This window comes from Manacus candei, unplaced genomic scaffold, assembly GCF_025592945.1.
Source record: "Manacus candei isolate 608988 ecotype Guabito, Panama unplaced genomic scaffold, ASM2559294v1 h1tg000025l, whole genome shotgun sequence".
In the NCBI taxonomy this organism is placed as follows: Eukaryota; Metazoa; Chordata; class Aves; order Passeriformes; family Pipridae; genus Manacus; species Manacus candei.
In genome coordinates, this window is record NW_026138073.1 from 1,286,744 (window position 1) to 1,294,352 (window position 7,609).

Genomic DNA, 7,609 nt, shown 5'->3' on the forward strand with positions numbered 1-7,609 from the left:
TGTTATTGTTTTTTTAACATGAAACAAAGATATTTCCTTATTTATGGTCGTTTATTGTTTATTTCTCACTTAGGAAATCCTAGGTTTTCTGGCACTTAAACTCCCAGTGCTACAGCTGAAGGCTTGATTTGTTTTACAATGCACTTTAAAGAGACCTTGGTCTTCAAACCAAACTGTACATAACAACATCTACATAAACACCACCTTTTACCTGCTAAATCAATGAAAATCCTTCTTCAATTGGTTAGAGATGAGCTCTTTTGACCAAAAACCCCTTCAAAATACTGCACATTTCTATTTATCCAGTGAATTTACACTCCTCCCCAGTGGAGACCTGTCCTTGCTCCTTGGCTTTGTCATTCCCTGGAAGACAAGTACATTTAGAATCATGGAATGGTTTGGGTTGGAAGGGACCTTAAAACTCATCCAATCCCACCCTCTGCCCTGGGCAGGGACACTTCCCACTATCCCAGGTTGCTCCAAGCCCCGTCCAAGCTGGACTTTCTCAGCAGCCCTTGGAGCTCAGGGATGGAGGAGGAGCTGGGGAAGAAGGAGTTCTCACTGCTGCTCTCTCTGGATGTCTGCTTCCATCTCCAAACAGGCTCTGGAGGAGATTTCTGCACTTCCCATTGCACATGAGGAACCTGCTTCATCCTGCTGATGCCCAGAAATGCAGCTGGAAGAGGAGACAGGAAGTTTCCCAGGAAAACAGAGCAGCTGTCAGAGGTGATAATTAAAAGAAATCTCCCCCAGAATCTTTTTGCATGAGTGCAGGACCACGTAGACCGTTGTGAAATCATTACCTTAACTCACAATTACTGACCTTTGGTGAGTCTCTTGTGGTGCTGGCTGTTGCCCTGACACTTTTGAGTTATAGAAGGTCACCAATAGTTTATGGAAATAGCTTCTGTAGCCACAATACAGTATTTAGAATTCCTGCTGAACAGGTGGCCTTCACATAGGAGTCAGTTCGGAAGAAAACACTGTTCTTACCAAAAAGTTACAAGGGAACTCCACCTCTTTTCACATCCAGTGTGGCTGATTTCTTACTATCCAGCTCTAACATTCCTTTCTCATGGAAGGTCTCTCTGCTCAGTTAAATCCCAGCAATCACATTTTCTCCTCTGATGCATTTTTTATTCTGCAGTTTTTATTTTCTGGTGCAAGTCATTACTTTTAAACCACTCATTTGAAAAGTTTTAGGTCTGGTTACATCATAAGTGGTTAATGGGAGGTGATGTTTTAATGCCACTGTTTACCATTTATTCCTGCTGCAATGACATATCTCTGTCTATTTTTTTGCAAGATGGGCAGTTACTGGGGAAAAAAAGTTGCAAATGCAGGACAAACTGACTTGAGAGGGCAATGAAATTCCTCCAGTCATTACTCTTAATTAAACATGACACAAATTAGAGGCAGAGCTCCAGTTACTGCACCTCCTGGGCTAAGTCAGGGAGTTAAACCTTTGCCTGCATTCCCAAAGTTCCAAAGAAATACATAAATTTAAACTAAATATGACAATGTTTTCACCAAGAGGAGTCAGCTGCCTTTATATGGAGAAAGAAATGCTTTTATTTCTCTTGCTTTCCCTGTCCTTTGAAGCCAGTTTTCCCTCATAATGCTCCTCTATGGAACGACTGAACTGGGAAAATAATTTCAACTTTTTTTTTCCCAGCTTTCTCCTGCTCCTCTTTGAAAATGGCATCCCTTAAAACAAAGCCTTTCAGCACAACCTCAAAGGAAGAGACAGGGGGAGGCTGGTTTTAAATCTTTTTTTGAAAAGCAGAGATTTTGAAGCTATTGATTTTTGATGATTTTGTCCTTCATCCCGGGCTTTTTGTCACAGACATCAAACAGGGTGGCTGTGCCTTCTGCTCCTGTTAACTGGAGTCTGGGCAAGTTTCTGTCATCTTCTGAAACCTGCAGAGCAAGAAGGAAAATCAGGATAATAATTTACCCCAGAATCTTCCGTCCTAAAAACATTAATTTTCAGCCAAATCTTACAGAGAGTTGCAAGAGTTAATATGAGAGGATTCTTAAGGTGTTTTGTATGGAGAATTGCTTCAATTTGTTAGATAATTGTTAAATCCATGAGAAAATACAAGTTAAGCAATATCTCTTTCAATTGGTATTTCGTGAAGAGAAAGTGTCCAAAATAAAATAAATTTGGAAATATTTTCACTGCATATATCTTTTTTCCCTTTCATTAGTGGAAAGAATTCAGACCTGAACATAAACTTTTAGTCACAGTTTGCTTCTATGTGTATTTTTAAAACCAGGTTGGATGAATATTAATAATAACGAACTTGAAATGTAACCCCTTTCTTGTGACCAATGGAAATCACCTTATAAAGGAAAGATGTTCCTAATTTATGATGGGGAAACTGAGAAGCAAAGCCTTTCTTGTTGTTCCCTGCAGGCAGTGTGGGGAGTGGGGACACTGCCCTCAGACCTGGGGGTCTCCAGATCCATTCCATGTCCCCCAGGCTTTGAGGCTCTCAGGTTTGGGTTTTATAGCATGAACATTTTCCAAAATAATTCAAAATCTGTGCAACTGCCTGCAAGGGCAACCTCCCTGGAGCCAGCCAGCCACACATCCATCCCTTCCACAAAGGAACATCCACAATTCTGCTCCAGCCCTTTCACCCCTGCAGCAAAGGGGGAAAGGAAAAGACACAAAGGAGGTTGCAAAAAGCTCAGTGACCTGCAACTTTTGATTGTATACAACCGTGGAATGATTTGGGTTGAAAGGGAGCTTAAAGCTCATCCCATTCCACCCCCTGCCATGGGCAGGGACACCTCCCTCTAGCCCAGGTGGCTCCAAGCCCTGTCCAACCTGGCCTTGGACACTTCCAGGGATGGAGGTGCTGTTAACTCCCAATATTTCCTTTCTACTGCAGGGATTTAGTTCTGCCTATAAAAGGTCTCTCTTGCTTCCAAGTCCAAACAGAGAATGAACAAAACCACACCAGAAGATCAGCACAGGGACCGATGGACACCACAGCAGGGCCATGTGGCTGCCAGCACTGCCTTGCAGCAGCTCATCCAAGGGATGCTGCTCTACAGGTAGCAACTGCTTGGGAAGCTGGCAGGATGTACAGAAATGCTTTGAATCCACCCCAACTGGCATAAATAAGGGGAGCACAAAACACCAGCTCAGTGGAATCAGAGCAGAACTGGACTGGAGTGAGAGTGGAGTCAGGATTTCACCATGGAAATAATGAAAGCCAGGCTGGGGATGTTCTGAGTGCAGTGCCCAGAGAATCCATTACTCCCCCAAATGAAGCACCAATTTGGAAGCTCACACAGCCTGAAGAAGAGCAAAGCAATTCTAGAAACTCGGTTTAAACAAGCTCAAATCTGTCCTGTGTGCGGAGCCAATTCCTGCTTACACATTCCTGTGCTGCACAAAGGCAAATAAGAGCAAAATCTGGCCCCAAAATTGCCAACAGCTCTCTGAATACTAACTTAGGCTTTTAAAATATCCAACTACGTACAAAAGCACAGCTCAGATCTGAAAAACAACCAGAACTGGCTTTCAAACGTCTGCACTCTCTTTTCTCTCCCTCCTCCAGGCAGACCATGGATCCTCCATATGGCCAGCGCTGCACCACCAGAGGAATAACTCAGTTTTACCTGTGCTGGTGCCAGGACTCCCCCCCAGCCATGCCCTCTGGCACAGGCTGTGGTGTGGATCCTGGTGTCCTCCATCCAGAAGCTCCTCAGATGTTCAGTAGTTTCCCCAGGAAGCAGCTCCTGGCTTTGGGAGAAGTTTGAAAAATTATGGGGTTTGCCATATCTTGGAAAAGGCTTTTTTAGAGTCATTCCAGGCTGACTAACAGAGCCAAAACACTGAGGGCCATATTTGCAGGGCTGGAGTTGCCCTGGAGGAGGCAGTGGCCAGCAGTGGGGAGCACTGCAGGTGGTGGGAGCAGCTCAGGGAGCCCCTGCCAGGCTGGCTCAGGGGGCAGTGCTGGGGTGGGAATGCTGCTGGACACAGGGAGGGCGAGTCAGGGAATCAGAGAACCTCCTGAGCTGGGAGGGACCCACAAGGATCACGAGTCCAACTCCTGGTCCTACCCAGGACACCCCAACAATCCCACCAGGAGCCTGAGACCCTTGTCCAAACAACATCCTAACACCTGGAGTGTCCATCAAACACCACCAGAATTCCTGCAGCTCCCAATCCATTTAACACTGACTGCAGTGTGATAAACAACCTTAGGATAGAACAGGGATATCCACAGAGATGTGACCCCTGAGCACCTGCTATGCACAAACTCTGCATGGAAGTTTGGGCAGGGTGGAACTGGTGGCCTCTCAAACAGGCTCAGAGTGGTTGCATCACTGTTACTGAAGTCATTTTAGTCTTGGAGACCTGCTCAATCCCACAATTTATTTTACAACCAGTATAGAATATTTTGCTTTCCACAAGTAACACACGGAGTCCTGCTAAGAACTTGGGGTCACAGTAAAATATTTTACATAGACAAAATGTGTACTGTGCCATTCACATTTTAAAATTCAGAATTTTCATGGGCAAGCCTCATTTTTCAGGGACAACTGCTTCAAAGAAAAAGGTTGGTTTACAGACTTCTAATTTTTTTTTTACTATTATTATTATTGTTATTTTGTACAGGTCTTATCCCTTAGCACTTTGTATCAGCAGTTATTTTAATTAAACTTCCTAAATACTCATTTCATGATTTTCATAAATTCAATTCTTTCACTGAACCAATGCCAGCTCATGCTTTTAAAAAATTGATGAGCACCAATTTGAGATTTGTACATCAGGCAGGAGCTGTGCAGCAGCCTTAGGATTGTTCAGTCCTAACACAAACACTGACAAAAATTCATTAGCTCATTACAGCAAGCAAAATTTCCAGGAATGTTATCATACAGGATAGTAACCTGCAAGGCAATTAACCTGCAATTAATTACTTGAAAATATAATCACTTGACCACTTGAGAATGGGTTGACTGCTTACTTTGAATATTAAACAAAGAATAATTCTTTGAAGCAGCGTGAGGCAGCTCCAGGAAACCCTTTTAAAATAGACACCAGTTCCTCAGACTGGTGTTACTGGGCACGTGGCCCTTCACTGAGACAAGATAAAAATTACTCTTCCCAGTTTCACTGAGAATTCAGGGTCACAGCAGTGCCCACGTGCAGTGTGCTGTGCAAATAAAACCCCAGCCCTGCCCCACTGCTTTGGCATGGGAATGCCAGGATTCCTGTCTGCAGACAGACCTTCGTGGCTGGAGTTAACCCACATATCTTATTCTGTCTCCCTGGCTCTGCACATGTTGCTGCTTATGAGTGAAGGAGCATTGACTTCAGCAGTGAGATAAATTTTAGGGCCCATTTGAAAGCTCTGGAACATGTGCATGATGCACATTAACAAATACATCATATATCTTACCACTATAGCTCTTCTCTCCCTGCTTATTTTGCATTTCATTTTCTTCAGTGAATCAAGTGCAGGCAGAATATTCAATCTCCGGAGCGAGCAAATGTCCTATGGAGTAAAATATACACTTTTAGATGAACTTGTTCTCTCTAGACTAGTTCCTCCATAGGCAAACAAACCACAGGGAAATTCAAATTCCATTTTGGCTGGGATGTGAAGCCCTGAGAAGGGAGCAGGAGGATTCTCCCCGACCTCTGGAGCTCAGGTTTCCTGCGGGTCTGCCGGGCGAGCGGAGGGGAGACATAAATTCTCTGCTCAGACCACTTGGCAGTACTAATCTCTTTTAATCTGCTCTCTTTATGGCACCTCTCTGGGCTGACAGAACCCCGATTTATGGACTGTCAGGAAGGTCCACAAGGCCAATATCTTTCTTCAGGAGTTCACTTCCTTCAGCGGCAGCGAGTGGCGAGGGAGGGAATTCAAACCCAGCATTTCCCCGGCTCAGAGCTGCAGTGTTACTGTTACACCAAAACTGTTATCCTAAAGCAATAGAAACATGCATGTACGTGGCAAAGTAACGACAAACTAGGACACTGCTTTGTTCAAGTGATGCTCATGGCATGGAAAGTTACACGTGGAAGGGCATCTTTTCCCTAGGGAGGTGCTTGTCCCCCAGGACCAGTGACCCTGTGGCAGACCCAGGGACCTGTTCTGCTTCGTTTTCTATAAAACTAATTAGAATTATTCCCATGTGACCTCATTCAGCACCCTCCCCCAATCCAGGGTGAAAGGGAAAGACACATCCCAGGTCTTTGTGGCTGTTTAACTGATTAGTCCCAGGGCTCCAAATTTATTGATTCCTCCCCAGTGTGGTCTCCAGGGAAGAACTGTGGGCTCTTTGTGGAGCAGTTACATTTAGAGACTGAAAAAGAGCCCTTGAAGATTCAGAGGATAAAAATAATTACCTTTGATGCTGAAAATCTGTTTCTTTTTTTCACCAAATCTGGCAATGCCGCACCAAAATAATTAGTTAAGGAAAATATTATTTATATAAAATTAGTACTTAAATGTCTTCAATAAGATATTCATTAGCATAATATTGTGAAGGGAAATAGTTAAATATTAACTGATTTGGCACAAACAGATAAAACCCAACAACTGTCCTGACCTGAAGGGAGCCTACAAGAAAAATGGAGAGAGAAATTTTACAAGAGCGTGGAGAGACAGGACAAGGGGCAAAGGCTTCAAACTGAAGGAGAGTAGGGTTAGATGGGATATTGGGAAGGAATTCTCCCCTATAAGGGTGGGGAGGCCCTGGCACAGGTTGCCCAGAGAAGTTGTGGCTGCCCCATCCCTGGGAGTGTCCAAGGCCAGGTTGGAGCACCCTGGGCTAGTGGAAGGTGTCCCTGGCCCATGGCAGGGGGTGGCACTGGATGGGCTTTGAGGTGCCTTCCAATTCAAGCCAGTCTGGGATTCTGTGACTTCACAGGCTGAAATTTCAACCAGACCAAGGGATTCCTCCAAGGTCACACGCAAAGGAAGAGGCAAAACCAGCAACAATATTTTCTGGACCAATTCAGTGCTTTTAACCATGAGCTCATCCTTCCTCTCCCAATTCCCTGAACTACCCTTTCAGAGTCATGGCAGGACAGAGGCTGGGCTGTAAAGGCAGTTACACCACGTTTACCATCTCACCCAAAGGATTTCCTTGAATTAAGCCGAATAAAGCTGTTCACACGCACACAGTGCCTGCAGGACTGGTCCCTGAACGAGAAATATTCTCAAACACACATCCTGCAAGGGGAAAAGCATTTGGATCCCTCTTTTCTCCTGCACATAAACCATAACCACAAGACAAGAGCTCTGCAGAGCCTCGGCGGGGCTCGCAGGCGACAACGATCTGTTTTGCTCTGCCGGCTCCAAAATGGTTTTCTTGATGAAACTCCCGAGTCCGCCGGAGACTGAGACACAGATGGATGAGCTGAGCATATGATAAACCTGCTGCATGAGTTTGTAGTTAATTGCCCATCATCTTTTTTGTCTCCCCATAAAAAATTTCACGCCCACCTTGCCCGGCAAAGGTAACCCGGGTGTCACAAACCATTTGTCTCCTCGCCGCGTTGCCCGATCGCTCTCGTTGCTCAGTGCTGTGGAGACAGGACAGATTTGCTGAGCCTTTTTACAGATGAAGCACACTG

The 7,609-nt window shown here is 44.8% G+C and overlaps 1 long non-coding RNA gene across 1 annotated transcript; it reads right to left on the reverse strand.

Moving 5' to 3' along the window:
* Positions 1 to 833: 833 nt before the first annotated feature.
* Positions 834 to 6,435, reverse strand: LOC127471623 (uncharacterized). Its single transcript, XR_007904705.1, has 4 exons — positions 6,377 to 6,435; positions 5,424 to 5,519; positions 3,637 to 3,760; positions 834 to 1,920 (listed from the first exon to the last, which is right to left on the reverse strand). It is a non-coding gene; the product is annotated as an uncharacterized LOC127471623 (long non-coding RNA).
* Positions 6,436 to 7,609: the final 1,174 nt, after the last annotated feature.